Source organism: Pinus tabuliformis, chromosome 7 (assembly GCF_031772625.1).
Source record: "Pinus tabuliformis cultivar Carrire ecotype Pingquan chromosome 7, CPIR1, whole genome shotgun sequence".
NCBI lineage: Eukaryota > Viridiplantae > Streptophyta > Pinopsida > Pinales > Pinaceae > Pinus > Pinus tabuliformis.
In genome coordinates, this window is record NC_142293.1 from 1518438512 (window position 1) to 1518455437 (window position 16926).

Here is a 16926-nt window from a genome sequence, read left to right on the forward strand (position 1 = left end):
ACTCTACTCTAGGCTAGCCTAATCTAGCTTGGTCTAACTAAGGCTAGACTAACCTATTCTAGCCTATCCTAGCCTAGCATACCCTAGCCTAGCATATCCTAGCCAAGCCAACCCTATCCTACTCTAACCTAACCAAGTTTCTCCTAACATATATTACCCTAGCCTAGCATAGGCTATTTTAGTTTTTCCTAACCTACTTTATCCTAGCCTAACCTAGTATTTCCTACACTAGCCTAGTCTAGCCTAAGCTAGCTTATTATATCCTACTTTACTCTAGCCTACATTAGTCTAGCTTAGCCTACTGTAGCCTAACCCAACCTACTCTAGCCTAGCCTAGCTTACACTGGCCTAGCCTATCCTAGCCTACTATATCCTAGAAAATCCTAACTTAGCCTAGCCTAGTCTACACTAACCTAACAAAGCCTAGACTAGCCTAGCTACTTTACTCTGACCAAGCCTAGACTACTTTAGCTGAGCCTAACCTAGCATACTTTATCCTAGCTTAGCCCAACCTAGATTAATCTAATCTAGCTTATCCTTGCTTACCCTACTCTAACCTAGCCTAGCTTAACCCACTCTATCCTAGCCTAGCCGATTCAAACCTAGCCTATCGTAGCCTAGCCTAGCCAAATATAGCCTATCCTAGCCTAATATAGCCTAGCCTAACTTACACTTTCCTAGCCTATCCTAGCCTACTCTAGCCTATAATAGCCCAGCCTATCCTAGCCTAGCCTATGCTATCCTAACCAAGCCTAGACTAGCCTATCCAAGCCTAGTCTAATCTAGCCTAACCTACTTTACTCTAACAAATCTTGGCCTACGTTAGCCAAGCCAAACCTAGCTTACTTTAGCATAACCTAGCCCAACCTAACTTAACCTACTCTAGCCTCGCATAACCTATCCTAGCTTAGCCTACTCTAACCTAGTCTAGCCTAGCCTACTATATCCTAACCTAGACTAACCTAACTTAGCCTAATATAACCTAGCCTAACCTACTCCAGCCAAGCCTAACCTAGCCTACCCTAGCTTAGCCTACTCTAGCATAGCCTACTCTAGCCTAGCCTACTCTAGCCTCTCCTATCCTAGCCTACTCTACTCTAGCCTATCCTACTCTAATCTAATTCATCCTAGCCTACTCTAGCATAACCTATTCAACTATAGCCTAACCTAGCCTAGCCTACTCTATTCTAGCCTAGCCTAGCCTAGCCTACTCTAGCCTTTCCTAGCCTAACTTAACCTAGTCTATCTTAGCCTATTTTAACCTAGCCTAACCTATCTTACTTTAGCCTAGCCTAGCCCAACCTAACATAGCCTACTCTAGCCTAACCTAGCCTAGCCTATCTTAGCTTATCCTAGTCTATCCTAGGATATCATAGCCTATCCTAGCCTAGCCTAGCCTAACCTACTGTACTCTAACATATCCGACTCTAACGAAATTGAGCCTAGCCTACTCTAGCATTGCCTAGAGTAACAACCGTGAGTTAAAAGTTCATGTAATAAAGTTAATAAAGGAAAAATAAGACCAAGGTCATGGGACACACATTCCAAGTTGAATGGTGGGAAAAACATCCTAGTGGGTATTCTTTAGGTTATTATGGGAAAGGGAAATTGGAAAAGCCAATGGAAAAGGCTTTGAAAAGGCAAGAGGCATCAATCGACATTTTATTTATGAAAATAATGGAAATTAGAGGAAAGGAAGGTGAAAGGTCACAAGTTATTTGTGAGGAGGAAAATGAAGGGAAAAAATGGAGATTGAAGAAAATAGAGGCCTCATTAATAAAAAGGCTTCTAAGGATCACTTCCTGGACCTTTATCGGTTTTTGCATGGAACTCTCTGTCATACTCTTGGACACTTAGAGCATTCATGGAGCACTCTAGCATTGGAAGAAAGAAAGGCAAAGGAAGGACAAGAAAGAAAAAGGGAAGCAAAGATCAAGAGAGGAATATTTGGATCAAGTGGCTACAACGAGATTACTTGCAGGTATCGAGTTTCATGTATGATTTCCTTGCTATTTTTGGCATTCATGGTACATGCATGTGTGTATTTGGTTCTCCTCATTGGCATGGGTTTCTCCAGGCATGACAATGATTTTCAACCTTTCCTTTCCATTTCCAAATAGCCATGGTGTGATGGGGTTCTCTTGGTTAAGCTGGATTGCCGAATGGTTTTGAAACTGAGTGGGTGGTCTCAGGAAAAACCATAAGGCCTAGGAATCCCTGGACTGATAAAGGTGGGACTGCGGTAAAGCCTCATTGTGTGTACCCTCATTGGGACTAGGAATCCTCAACTGGTAAATGGTGAGATATATGGTAAAGCCTAGAGGGTGGATACAGACAAATTCCTCATGTTTTAGGTGGAGAGATCCAAAGGGATCCATGCTTGTATAGGCCTAGTGATCCTTGGACCGATATATGGTGGGATTGCAGTAAATCCTAGTAGTGTACGTTTCTTGTTTGGGTCTACGAATCGCTTCGTGGGATTGTGATGAATCTTGGTCGTATAGAAGAGGGTTTCAGGCCTAGGAATCTTTGACCAGTAGCGGCAGGACATACAACAAGGGCTGAGGAATCCTTCGTCATTTTTGTTGTGCGTCCCACATTCATGCTGGGAATATGGAACAGGGGTGATTAGCTAAAAGAAAATTGGTTCAACCCAATCCATGGTCGGGTGATACATGGAAGTCCCTTACTTAGTTGGCTTTTGCATATGTTAATAAGAGCTCTTTTCCTCTTGTGTTCTATGTGTAAATGTACTTGTTATTATGTGGTTTTAATGGATGTGCTATATTTGCTATTATGTTGGCTATATCATGGCTATAAGCATGGTTTATAACATACTTTCGTTATGGCTCTCATCATGTTTTGATTAGTAAATGAAATGTTAATGAATATATGACCTAATAGATGATAATGCAACTATTTAGAGAGGGAATCATACATTCTTAATGAATCTCAAATAAGTATCAGGTATGTTCAGATGCATTTATATGACCTATACATTACATGTTTATGATGTTTTTGACGAAAGGCCTATCATGGTTAGGATGCATCTGGTTAGGTCCTTGTTCAAGTTTTGGATTATTGGTCTCGTCTTCTTGTTATTTATCATTTCTGAGGATTTCATCAAGTTCTAGGTAGAGGCATGAGCCCTAGCCCTAAAAGAATGGCTCAGAATTTAGGGTCATTGGCACAAAACTGCCTAAAAAATGCAGCAGTCACATGGATTCCTTTTTGTGGGAGTGTGTGGAGAGTTTTAGTAGGTTAGAGGTCTTGTCATAGTAGCTATTAGGCGTCTAGCTTAGCAAAAAGGAGGCTAACTCAGGGGTTGCGCACCTGGAGTGGTTGGTTAGTCGATGGGGGTCTAGTAGCTCCTAAGAAAGGTTAGTTTGGTTTTGGTGTGTCAATTCCACTTCTTTAACTATACATGGGGAGTTGAATCATATCATAGTAACTCTTAGCCACATATTTACCCAAGTGGACTAGTTAGCTTGGGTAAATATGGAAGGAGGGTGTTACCCCTAGCCTAACCTTGCATACTCTAGTATAGCCTACTCTATCCTAGCCCAACTTAGCCTACTTGAGTGCAACGTAGCCTACTCTAGCCTAGTCTACTTTCAGCTAGCCCACTCTAGCCTAGTCTACTTAGGCTAGCCTAGCCTACTCTAGCATACACTAGCTTACTCTAACTTAGCCTAGCTTAGCATACTCTACCCTATGTTGTGTTGGCATTATGGCTTGTATATTTTTAGTTGGTGTGTTTTGGCATTGATGTCAACCTTATAACATGTATTGCAAGTGTTTAGTCATGCATATTTTGTATGGTTATAACTAGTTGTGTTGACATTGAGATGGTTATTTGGTATTGATATCCACCTTTGATGTCAACTTCTTTATGATGTATCATGTTGCGAGTTTGACCTTCATGGAAGAGCTCTCTTGTGTTGGAATGCGCTTCATCCAAGTCTTCATGCTTATGCCCATGGATATGACTTATTTCAGTGGTGGTTTTCCCTTATGATGATGATGGGGATGTATTATAGGTTTTCACAGAGATGTTGCATCTTGTGCAACTGTTAGAGGTGAGTTGTTGACATGGTGTCAACTTTTTTGGAGACCCTAATATGATGATCAGCTAGACAAGGTTGGAGGCATTGACATGATGACTTAGATCCTTCATATGAACATCATCAAATGGTGTATTCATTATACTATATTATGAGGTGATTTCAAGTAGTGAGAGGATGATTCTAGAAAATTTGGAGCATTGTTGACTCAATTTTTGGGGTCAAACTTGGGTAATGCAGTCTAGTAGAGCATTGGGGGTGTTATAACTTGAGTTGCCTTCATTAGAAAGGTGCTAGTCCTGATATGAATGCTTTTTCTAAAGCCAAACAAAGCGTTACCCTGTCTAGACTCAGTTTTCCAGCATTTGTTGCATCATATGTTTTGCAAGGGTTGAAACAATGGTAACCTCCCATGGTTTTAGTAGGAATATTCTATTCACTTAATCTACAACTTAGATAAGTGTTTAGAGTTTGAATATATTGATGATCTGAGTAGTGCAGATGACAAAGAATTTTTCTTGAGTAGAGGAGAAGATCCTGTTAGTCCCTTACAGTTTCCTAGGCTGAAAGGGGATCGAGAAGGGTAACCTCAAACCACTTCAGCTCAGTAGCTAGCCGTACTGAGCATGAGATGGATCTCTCAAAGTCTCTTATCAGTGAAACTAGTTTAAACAAAATAAGTTTTAGGCTAGATATATATAATTGTTTGTGTGTTGGTGAAAATTTAGATTTTAGGGTTTTGCTGGACTAGGGTTTGGAGCCACAAATAGGTCTAGGTTGTAGGAGTGCAGAAGAAAATATGAAAAGGAGCTAGATGTCAAAATACCATGGTGCATTTATAATATTGTCAATGTTGTATAGAAGAGAGAGTGAAGAAGAAACGAATGAGCATAAGTAAGCATGATTTCATTAGCTTAGGAAGACATAAATATAACTATGAAAACTAGATAAATGGATCTTGAGAACAAGAATTCTGTATATTTCACTGCAAGGCATCCAAAGAAATAATACATATCATTTATATAGATATTCTTCAACCATTAGAAAACAAATAAAATGAAGAATAGACACCATGAACTCCCTAGGCTAGAGTTCCTTAAAAGTAGCTGCAACTATCTCTGTATTAGCTGAAAAGATGATTACATGCAAGCCTCCTCCACAAAAAGTTCAACCCTTCTCTCTGAAAGAGAAATGATCCATATAGACTCTCTTAGACCACTTTCCCACCTCTAGGAGTTGAATTCCTTGGTGGAGGAACTAATAAACATAAAAATAAAAAACATAAAAAAAAAAATAATAATAAAAAAAAACCTGTAATGTACTTTTATTCATGCCTACATCACCTAGCCTCGAAACAAGTGCCATTACATAAAGATTTTTGGCTTTGACTAAGTCAAATTGGAAACTAGAAATTTTACATAGTGAAATTTACAATTTAAAACACAGAAAAATGCAGAAGCGTAGTGCTGACATTGAGCTCACTTTCAGGTGCCTTTCTCAGGTCCAAATTAATATATGAGAGACCGATCAATTAGCCCTCCAAGTATAGTTTCCATAAGAGTTTGAATTTTTAAAATGACGCATGGGAAGGCCTTCAAAAATCCATTCGCGCAATGTCGCTCCAGGAGCGTAGCGCCTGTCAAAAAAGGGTCCAGAAAGCTAGTTTTTCGCCACTTTTTTCCACTTTTCTCAAAATATGAGCCACCTCTGGAAATTTTGAGCAAATGGGTTTTTATATGATAGCAAGATATTTATAAAAATTTAGATTTTTCCTGAAATAGATTACTGATGAAAATGCACAGTGCCAAGGCCCTACACTCCTAAAATTGCTAAATTTCTGAATTAGGCTTCAAAATTCAGAGAAAACCAAAGCTACTCAGAATTTGCTCAAAATTGGCGAGGAGCTGTAAAATGATAGATGTTAAACCTTCATAGATGCTTCAGTAGGAATATCCAAGTTTCCTTCATCTTCTTTATCCTTTTTTGCTTCTTTGAGTTTGTTTTCAAGTTGCTTGACCTTGACATTGCAAATCATGTTTTGAGCCTGGTAGTGGTGCAGCGTGTGCCTTAGCAGCTAATAGTCTCTATTTCCCTTCTCTAGAAGTTTCTCTAAATGATCATTCACCCTATTTAGCGAATACTCCTCATCTTGATTTACCCCAAGAGCAATTATGTCCTTTAGGTCTATCTCTTCATTCACCAAAATATGTTTTTCTTTTTCTTGCAATTCCTTCTAGCCCCTTTGTTCTTGACCTTTTTTCTTACTCTTCCATTGTTTTCCTTCAGGTTCATTTGACTCTATGACTCCTTTTCCCTTGCCAACCTGTTGCAATAATTTTTTTTGCTCTTTTTCCATAATCAATTACTTCGCTTTGACCTAACTATTCTCCTGTTCAAGGAATGAAATGATGTGCCTTTCTCTCAACATGTTGACTATGAGCTCATTGATCTGATAGTCTTTATCTCTGATCATAACTGCATGGTTGAAGTCTAATCCTCTGCCTCTAAATCAACCAACTCAAATTCATGTTCAACCATGTCTTTATCCTGTTATTGATCCCTGATTGTTGATGTAGAAGGCTTGGTCCCTTTCTCACCATGAGAATCAAACACAAGCCTCTTCCCTCTCTTGTACATCCTAGTCACCTTGGGCTTATGTTATTTGGTTCTTTCAACTAGTTTGCTAGAGGACCCCATTTCCATTTCCTATGTTGGCATGCTAGAGGGTTGAGCTACTAAATTGGCTTCATGCCATTTTAGGGTTGTTTCCAAGAAAGTTTCCCAACTCATATCTTTCTCTACAAGTTGATGAAGGACTATAGTCTTGATAAGACTATGATGAAACATGCTAGGGTAGCGCTCCTTGTTCTTCATCTGAATCCTCTCTAACATTTTGGCACTACTCCTGCATAGTTAGTTCCACATATTGAGTGGCTTTTGAGAGGTAAAGTGCATTAGGAGGCGAATATGATAAGCATACAATCTAGAGAATATTCCTTCGCATGTAAAGAGCTTCATGAAAATCTTCATCAGGGGGGCATACTTCTCCAATAAGTACTTGAAAGGCATCACATGACCATGTTTTTCCCTGTATGGTGTTTTCAAGAAGGGTAAATAATACTCAAGATCTAGTCTCGTCCCCTTCAACCAATATTCACCATTGTATGGTAGCCCTATAGCAAGTGAAATGGAGGCCACTAAAAAAGTGAATTCAGCACCAGCAATAACAACACTTTCACCTTTCAACTGAGTTTCCACCCAATCTGTCAATTACTCGTTGAATCCTACTTCACTCACCCTTTTGTAGAAATTCACGCAATACATTTTCAAAGCATTGTTTTTAAAGGGAGATGATTTTACTTCACTGCAATTTGATGGCTCATATATATCGATTTTCCATCCCTTGTGATGTCTCTTCCTCTCCCGTGAATATTCTGCTTCCATGATGACAAAAACCCTTTGAAAAATTGATTTTTTCACTTTTGAAAATAGAGTCACCTTTAAGGCTGAAACCTAAGCTATGTTTTTACTTTCCTGAGCACTGGAACTTCTTCTTCTAGAGATTTTCAAATTGAAAGCATGATGAATTTGTGATAACTAAAAACATAATTATCAAAGAGCTACTTATGATGCTCTATTCACTGCTGGACTTACTCATGATAATGATGGACATTGGTAACCCTAGCGACCTAATGGATGACCTGAAGTTGAATGAAATGATTATGATGAATGAATCTCTTTTATTATGACACCTTCATAGAAATGTGATAGGTGATCAGCAGGAGTGAATTTTCAAAAGATTGAACTCATTTCCAGACTAACAAAACAATGACGAAATTTACTATGTAAACCTAGTGACATGAAAAATTTGACTTTGATAATCTTGACAAGCTTAGTAAAATCACATTTGATCCAGGTGACATTCTAACAATACTGGCACTTACATTGGCTCCAACTGGGTATGACAGTGCCTTCGAGGTGCCAATTACACTGTAGACCAAGTAGCCTTATCCATTGGGAGATGGACTCAACATGCAAAAAAACAGACTTTTGAGTTAAAACTGATTGACTTTTTGACATGACAATGACTGAAAAGTAAATAAAAACCAAAATAGTAGCTAACCAAAGAAGCCTTATGACCTTCTCTTCAGGCTTCAAACTGCTATGGCAACCACTTAGATTGTTGTAAATAAAGTACACACTGGTATATAAAATTATGATGAAATTTTAGAACTCTTTCAAACATAGTAGTGCTTGAGAAGCCTACCATTAATCACTCCTCCTGAATAATATCCTCCATCCATTTCTTCCAATAAGAAACCATTCTTTCCTATGAAAGCATAAATTCCCTTTTCTTCATTTCTAGCATCCCACTGAAGAACCACATCTCCTAGATTGAAATTGTCTTCCTTGGTCTTGCGATCATAAATATTTTTAATCTTCTCCTCAAGTTTAGATGTGTTTTGAAGAACCTTTTCTCTTGTCTGCTGTAAACGAATCATTTGATTTATCCTTCTTTGCATATCATTAGTCTCATTATCCAATTCCTGCAGAATTTTCTTGACCAAGACAACAAGAGATGAAGGAAAAACTATATAAATCCCATACACCAACTAAAGAAGCAAACAGTAGCTAGCTTTTAGGATATTATTTGTTGTAGTTTTCCAAAAGTGATGACTGCCACAGTCTCCTTTATGGAAATATTTCATGACATCCTTGGCTTCATTTTCCACCAAACAATTCAACATCACACTACTAGGATCTTTCCAATATAGAACAATGTTTAGAATATAAAATTTTGAAGCTTTCAATTTTAGAGATCTAGCTTTACCTTCGGGAACTTCTGGTTGATGATTCAAGTGTTGCAAGACATAAACAATGTCAGAATACCAAGGAGAGGAAAGAAACATATCAAACACTTGTAGGAAAGGATCGTCTTCTTCTTGTTCTCCAGAAAGTGCAACAATCAAGTTTATGTCTAGTGCATGTAGATTTGATTCAGCCATGAGTTTAGCTAAGCCTTGTCCCTTGATGAGATTTATAGGCTTTATCTCCAAGTCATACTCCAGCATATTCGCAATCCAATTTCCTCTTCTACCTTTAGGATCTGTCTACACAAGAATTTATTTCATTCTTCCATTAAGAACATAAGCAATGGTGTGAGAATGTAGAATATAAACTCCAAAATCCTTGAGAGCTTTCACCAAAGCCAAGGCCTGTTTATCAATGATATTGTATCTTAGTGCTACATCTCTTATAGTGCAATTGAAAAATGTTATGGGCTGCTCATTTCTCTGATCTTTCTTTTGCATTAGGATTGCTGCTAATTTATGTTTAGAAGCAAAAGAAAAGATGATGAAACCCGAAGTGTAATCTGGGCTAATCAAAATAGGAGTAGATAATGTAAAATTTACTGCATGAAATGATTTCTTGGCCTCTAAAGACCACTTTACCTCACTTACTTCTTCAGCATGTTTGTCATTTCCTTCTAATGCTCAGCTAGATTAGGAATGAATCTTCTCAAAAAATTGATTTTCCCATTGAAAGACTGAATCTCTTTCTTGTTCCTTGGAAAATCTAATTGTCGAATGGCTTGCACTCTTGTAGGATCAATGTGAATGCAATCCTTAGAGATGATGTGTCCCAATAGCTTACCTTCCTCCATGGTGAATAAGCTCTTCTTTGGGTTGAGTGAGATGCCAAATTTTCTATGTTTCTGAAAAATAATTCTTAAATGATGTAAATGATCTTCATCATATTTTGAAAAAACTATATGATCTTCTAAATAAATAACTTGAAATACATCTTTTTCATTGTCAAAATCTATGTCCATAGCCCAGTGAAAATTAGCTCCTGCATTCTTCAATCCAAAAGGCATCTTGGCATACATGAATGTACCCCACAGCATTGTAAAGGATGTCTTGAGCTGATCATCCTTATGTACCAGAAGTTGATTGTACCCAGAAAATCCATCTAGAAATGACATCCTAGATGACCTAACTACCCTCTGAAGTATATGATCCATCTTTGGCAGGGGATAATTGTCTTTTAGGGATACCTTGTTCAAATTTCTGAAATCAATACATAGACGAATCTCCCTAGACTTATTTCTTATAGGCACTAGATTAGAAATCCATTCAAAAAATCAAATAGGGAGAATGATACCAGACTTATAAAGCCTATTTACCTATTTATCAATCAATGGAAGCAACCTAGGATTAATCCTCCTTAGTTTATGGCAAAATGGCTTTTGATCGGGCTTGATAGGAATGGTATGTTGAATGATACTCTTGTCATAAATCTCCAGATCTAAATAGTCCCAAGAAAATACATCAGCAAATTCTTTCATTAAGGATATGTACTTAATTTTTTTTCCTCAGATAAGGAATTTGATAGTTCAACCATCTTAGGATTATTAGTTACGCCAATGTTTACATATTCAACTCCTTTTTCTATAGGAACGAAGGTGGGCTTCTTGGCAACATCATCACAATCAAACAACTCTTCCAAAGGCACCAAGCCTCTTGGAATGTTGTTGTCCTTGAGCTGTAATATTTCAATCTCAGCTGAGTGGATATCTCGATCATTCATATTGGATGCATCATCAATGTGAGAATTCTGAAATTCTCCTTCCAATTGTAGAAAATTGTCTATTAATGTTTATCATTCCAAAGCACTTGCCAAAATCTCATATTATCTGGGATAGTTGGGTTATGTTTGACATGGATGGAGTAGTTTTGTTTACGATGAATAGGAATCTTCACTATACTTGCTGCAGTGGTGAGTGAGTTTGCTATGACATTTTGAGTTCTAGGAATAAGAGAGAAAGTCTATTGTAAAAAAGTCTTAACAATGTCAAGTACAACATTGCAATAAGCTCTCATTCTTCGATGCTTGGCTTGGTATTCCCATTTAACATGTTTGATTGCTAATTCTAAGTTGCGATAAATAGAAATATTCTTTGCTCCCAACTTCTTCAAAATTTTGAGGCCAACAATCAATGCTTCATGTTCCACCTCATTGTTTGAACACTCAAAAGCCAACTTGTAAGAACTCATTCTCACATTTCAAGGAATTTTATTTGACTGATGTAATGTACCATGTATCTACACACCAATCCCAACTGCTTATTTTCCCAATACACCATCAAACTCCATGGTCCAAAGACCATTTTCTTCATCTGAAAAAAGGATCTCTAAAGGCTGAACTAGTTTCTCTTAGGAATATGATCAGTTTTCTTAAAACTCTCTGTTTTCTACACTATCCTTTCTATGTCTTCAATAGCATTCACTGACTACAAACACTCTTCATTCACCTATTTCCCTTCAGCTGTAATGGTTGTATGCATGTTGCTCATGACCTTAGGAACTTCTGAAATTTCTATTAGCTGACTTTCATCATCAATAGAATTCATATCGCTATATAAAATGAAATAATTAAGATCAATATTGACAACATGTATAAGATGATTGACTGGATTTTCCTTACCATTGATCATGAATTTTATTGTCTTTTCCCTATAAAGTTTCTGGAGCTTACCAAAAATAGGGATAGTGGCATATAAAAAGTCAAGCTCTAGAGTGCCCTTTAGTTTTTCTCCCCAAGACCTTGAAAGCAACATGGCAAACCTAGGAGGATTATCAACATCTACTACATCCATAAGCACATTCTTGGCTAGGATTTGGTCCAAGGATACTACCAAGTCTTTAATTAGGCCAAGGCATTTGACTCTCCTATAATCAAAGGAATAAATATCATGATAGGGTCAGGTGATACTGAATCCTACTCTGTTCATGATGACTTTAGGCATAAGATTATGTGAAGTACCAAAATCTAGCATGGCATTATGGAGGATAAAATCATGAAGTTTAAGACTCAGATAAAAAGGAGGGATTTCACTATCTTCATGAGTTCCTTCTAAGGCTGGACCAAAAAGGATTGTTAGTTCGTCATTAGCCACATTAAATGTATCTGGCATCTGGTCAACCTTAAGCATTTTTGCAATCTGAAATTTATATTTTTCAATTTTTACTAATTCAGTGAGGGGAATAGAAACCTTCAATTTAGAAATTTCATTTTCCAAACTAAAATGATTAGATTGTTTTTCTACCTCCTTTACAGTGATGCCCTTCTTTTCTATTTGTCCTTTAGCTTGATATTCTTTCCTGTGACTTTCAATTTGAAACTCTTTTTCCTTCGTTACATTGCTAGTAGAGGTTTCGTTTGTTTTGTCCCGGTTTAGTATGACAATTTCCTTTTCTTTATTCTGACTTGCAGGATCTGGTTCCTTCCTTGGTGTGTCCTTTTGTACATTTTGTATTTTCTAAGTCAAAGTAACAAGTACATTTATATTCCTCAAGTTGTACTACTTTTGGAGAAGACTAAGGGCATTTCGATATCCTCTTTGGTACTCTTCAGTTTAAACATCCCATAGATCGTCACTTGCAAGAACAAGTTGTTGATCACTCTGTATGAAAGAATGCTCGAAAAATTCATCTTCTACTGTTAGCAAAGTAGGCAGCTCATCTTCTTCAAATAAGTGATTCTCTTCTACAATCTCTTCTTCATCTTCATCATGTCCTTTAGTATAATTTTGCTAGAATGGAGTTCTTACTTGGCCTTGAGGATCTTGGTTTCACTACTCTTTCTGTCGATTTCTAAACCGTTGTTGTTTCTATCTGCGAAAGTTAGGATTCCTCACTGAAGGTTCTACTTGTCGATCAGTTATGGACATTCTATCCATCATTCTCTCCATGGTTTTGATCAAACTGTCAAGCTTTACATTAGAAGATGATCCAGGTTCTTCCTTAAAGAAAACTTTCTTGTCAGTCCTCTCATGCTTTGATTTAGACTTTTTGATAAGAAAATTGGCTTCAACCCTGACTGCATTTCACAACATTTCTTCAAGAGTAGCACGGTATCTCTCTCTGAGTTGGCATGCCATGTCTGGGTAAAATATATCGGGATAATGGAGAAGCGCTAGACCAGGGGGAAGCTTCATATCATCAAGAATAGAATTACATACCAAATTAAATCTTGCTGTAAAATCTTGAACTGTCTCACTTGCATTTATTTTCATTGAATTATACTTAGCTAATATCTGCAATGGATTCTTCTTCTCTTGCCAACGAGCTGAGAATAATTCAATCAACCTTTAAGAGATGTTGACAGTATTAGCAGCCATACCTCGAAACCATTTTTTAACATCTCCTGAAAAAATCTGAGCTATAATCCTCATCTTGGCATTATCTTCGTTAATTTCTTATAAATCAACAAAATCCACTAATTTATTAACATGTTGCTGAGCTGTAATTTCTGCACTTCCATCAAACAATGGGGCTCTTTGACCATAATTTTGAGGCAAAGTAGCAAGTTCAGCAGGCAGTAAAAGAGGTGCAAATCACGCCCTGACTACTGGTGATGGTGGAGGTACTATAATTGGTTGTGTAGGTAAAGATGGAACAAATGGAGGTTGCATGAAAGATGATAAAACACAAGTATTAGGAGATGTAACAGATGTTCATGGAGGTGAAATAGAAGAGGAATCAATGGCTAGGTACTTGAGTTGATACTAGATGAAGGCCTTTTCAGTAGTGATCAGGAGTTCGCCAGTAAGAGATTGAAATTTGTCAAAATTCAACCATAATTCATGATCAGTTTTAGCAGAAAAATGATTCTAAAGAAGTAGAGAGAGTTTCAACTTAAAAAGGCTCTAATGTCACTTCAGAGATGTAGGACTCAGACTTTTACCTCGAAAGATATAATTCTATATGAACATGAAAAGGAAGTTGCTCAAAAGCAAATAGATTTTTAGGCAGAGATGTCATTCTTTTAACTTTTTGAACTACACCTTTAATGATGGGTAATCTAAGTTTTCTGAGTAGTCTTTCTGTATCTTCAACAATTAAAGGTGGATTTGGGTCAGGATTTGACCTGGTATTTCTTTTAGGAGCTAGAATTTTCACACCCTATAATTGATGAAATTTATGAATTCAACCTATCTTTGGATACTTGAAGCTGTGAACTAAATAACCAATTCTTTGAAAACTCTTAGATATTTCCCAGGAATGATTTATCAGTCATTTCTTGGCAATGATGCTGAAAATGTTAGTCTTTTACAATTTCCTATGTTGAAAAGAGATCGAGAAGGGTAACCTCAAACCATTTCAGCTCAGTAGATATCCCTATTGAGCATGAAAGGGATCTCTAAAAGTCTCTTGTCATTCAAATGACTTTAAATCAAATACTTTTTAGGCTAGATAGATATAGTTGTTTGCATGTTGGTGAAAATTTAGATTTTAGGGTTTGCTCGGCTAGGGTTTGGAGCCACAGATAGGTCTAGGCTATAAGGGTGTAGAAGAAAATATTGAAAGGAGCTAGATGTCTCAGAAGACCATGGTGTATTTAGAATATTGTCAATGTAGTATATAAGAGAGAGTGAGGAAGAAACTAATGGGCATAAGTAAACATGATGTCATTAGCTTAGGAAGACATAAACATAACTATGGAAACCAGATAAACAGAGCTTGAGAACAAGAATTTTGTATATTTCAATGTAAGGAATCCATACAAAGAAGACATACCATGTAGATAAATATGTTTTAACCATTAGAAAATAGATAAAATGAAGAAAAACACCATGAACTCCCTCATCTAGAGTTCCTTAAAAATAACTGCAAATGTCTCTGTATTAGCTGAACAGATGATTACATGCAAGCCTCCTCCACAAAAAGTCAAAACCTTATCTCTGAAAGAGAAATGATACAGATAGACTATATTAGACCACATTCCAACCTTCAGGAGTTAAATTTATAGGTGGAGGAACTGACTCCAAGATTCTCTCAACCAACAGGTGTGAGTGAGAAGGTGAAACTAAAACACTTCTTGGAGAGTTTGTTTAGGAGTTTTCTTCCTTTATGAGGTCTAATAAGCATAAAAAACAACCCATCATGTACATTTATTCATGCCTACATCACCTAGCCTCTAAGAAAGTGCCATGACATAAAGATTTTTGACTTTGACTAAGTCAAACTGGAAACTAGAAATTTTACACAGTGAAATTTACAATTTAAAACATAGAAAAATGCAGAAGCACAACACCAACTTTAAGCTCACTTTTAGGTGCCTTTATGAGGTCCAAATTAATATATGAGAGACCAATCAATTAGACCTTCAAGTATAGTTTCCATAAAAGTTGGAATTTTTTAAAATGACCCATGTGAAGGCCTTCAAAAATCCATTCACCCAATGTCACTCCAGGAATGCAATGCTTGTCAAAATAGGGTCCAGAAAGCTAGTTTTTTGCCACTTTTTTCCAATTTTCTCAAAACATGACCCACCTTTGGAAAATAGGAGCAAATGGGTTTTTAAAGGATGGCAAGAGATTTCTAAAAATGTAGATTTTTCCTGAAATAGATGCTTGAGGAAAAAGCGCAACGCCAAGGCACTGCACTACTGGAACTGATGAATTTTTGAATTAGGCTTCAAAATTTATGAAAAACCAAAATTGCTCAGAATTTGCTCAAAATTGGCCAAGAGCTGTAAAATTATAGATGTTAAACCTTCGTAGATGCTTCAACAAGCATCTCCTTTCCTTCATCTTTTTTATCCTTTTTGTCTTCTTTGAGCTTGTTTTCAAGCTACTTAACCTTGACATTGCAAATCATGTTTTGAGCCTAGTTGTGGTGTGCCATGTGCCTTATTAGCCAATTGTCTCTGTTTGCCTTCTCTAGAAGCTTCTCTAAATGATCATTCACCCTATTGAGCCAATACTCCTTGTCTTGATTGACCTCAAGAGAAATTATGTCATTTAGGTCTAGCTGTTCATTCAAGAAAATATGTTTTTCTTCTTCTTCTCCTTGCAATGCCTTCTTTAGCCCCTTTCTTGTTGACCTTTCTTTCCTACTCTTCCCTTGTGTTCCTTCAGGTTCACTTGACCCTATGACTGCTTTTCCCTTTCCAACCTGCTGCAATAATTTGGTTTCCTCTTTTTCCATGATCAATTGCTTCGCTTTAAACTCACTATTCTATTGTTCAAGGAATGAAATGATGTACCTTGCACTCGTCATGTTGACTGTGAGCTATTTGATCTAATAGTGTTTATCTCTAATCATCTAATGCATGCATGACGTCTGATCCTCTTCCTTTAAATCAACCAGCTCAAATTCATTTTCAACCATGTCTTTATCCTGCGTTGTTGATCCCTGATTTGTTGATGTAGAAGGCTTGGCCCCTTTCTCACCATGGGAACCAAACACAAGCCTCTTCCCTCTCTTGTACATCCTACTCACCTCTCGCTTAGGTGCTTTGGTTATTTCAATTGGTTTTCTAGAGGACACCACTTCGATTTGCTATTTTGGCATGTTAGAGGGTTGAGCTGCTACATTGGCTTCATGTCGTTTCAGGGCTATTTCAAAAAACATGTCCCAACTCATACCTTTCTCTGCAAGTTGGTGAAGGACTATAGTCTTGATCAGACTATGATGAAACAGGCTATGGTAGTGCTCCTTATTCTTCATCTAAATGCACTCTGACATTTTGGAAATGTTCCTGCATAGGTAGTTGCACATATTGAGTGGCTTGTGAGAGGTAAAGTGCATTAAGGGGCAAATATGATAAGAATACAATCTGCAGAATCTTCCTTCACATGTAAAGAACCTCATGACAATCTTCGTCAAGGGGGAATACTTCTCCAATAAGTACCCAAAAGGCATAACATGAGCATGCTTTTCCCTATATGGTGTGTTCAAGAAGGGTCTATAATACTCAAGATCTAGGCTCATCCCCTTGAACCAATATTCACCATTTTCTGGTAACCTTGTAGCACGTGAAATGGAGGCCATTAAAAAAGTGAGTTCAACAC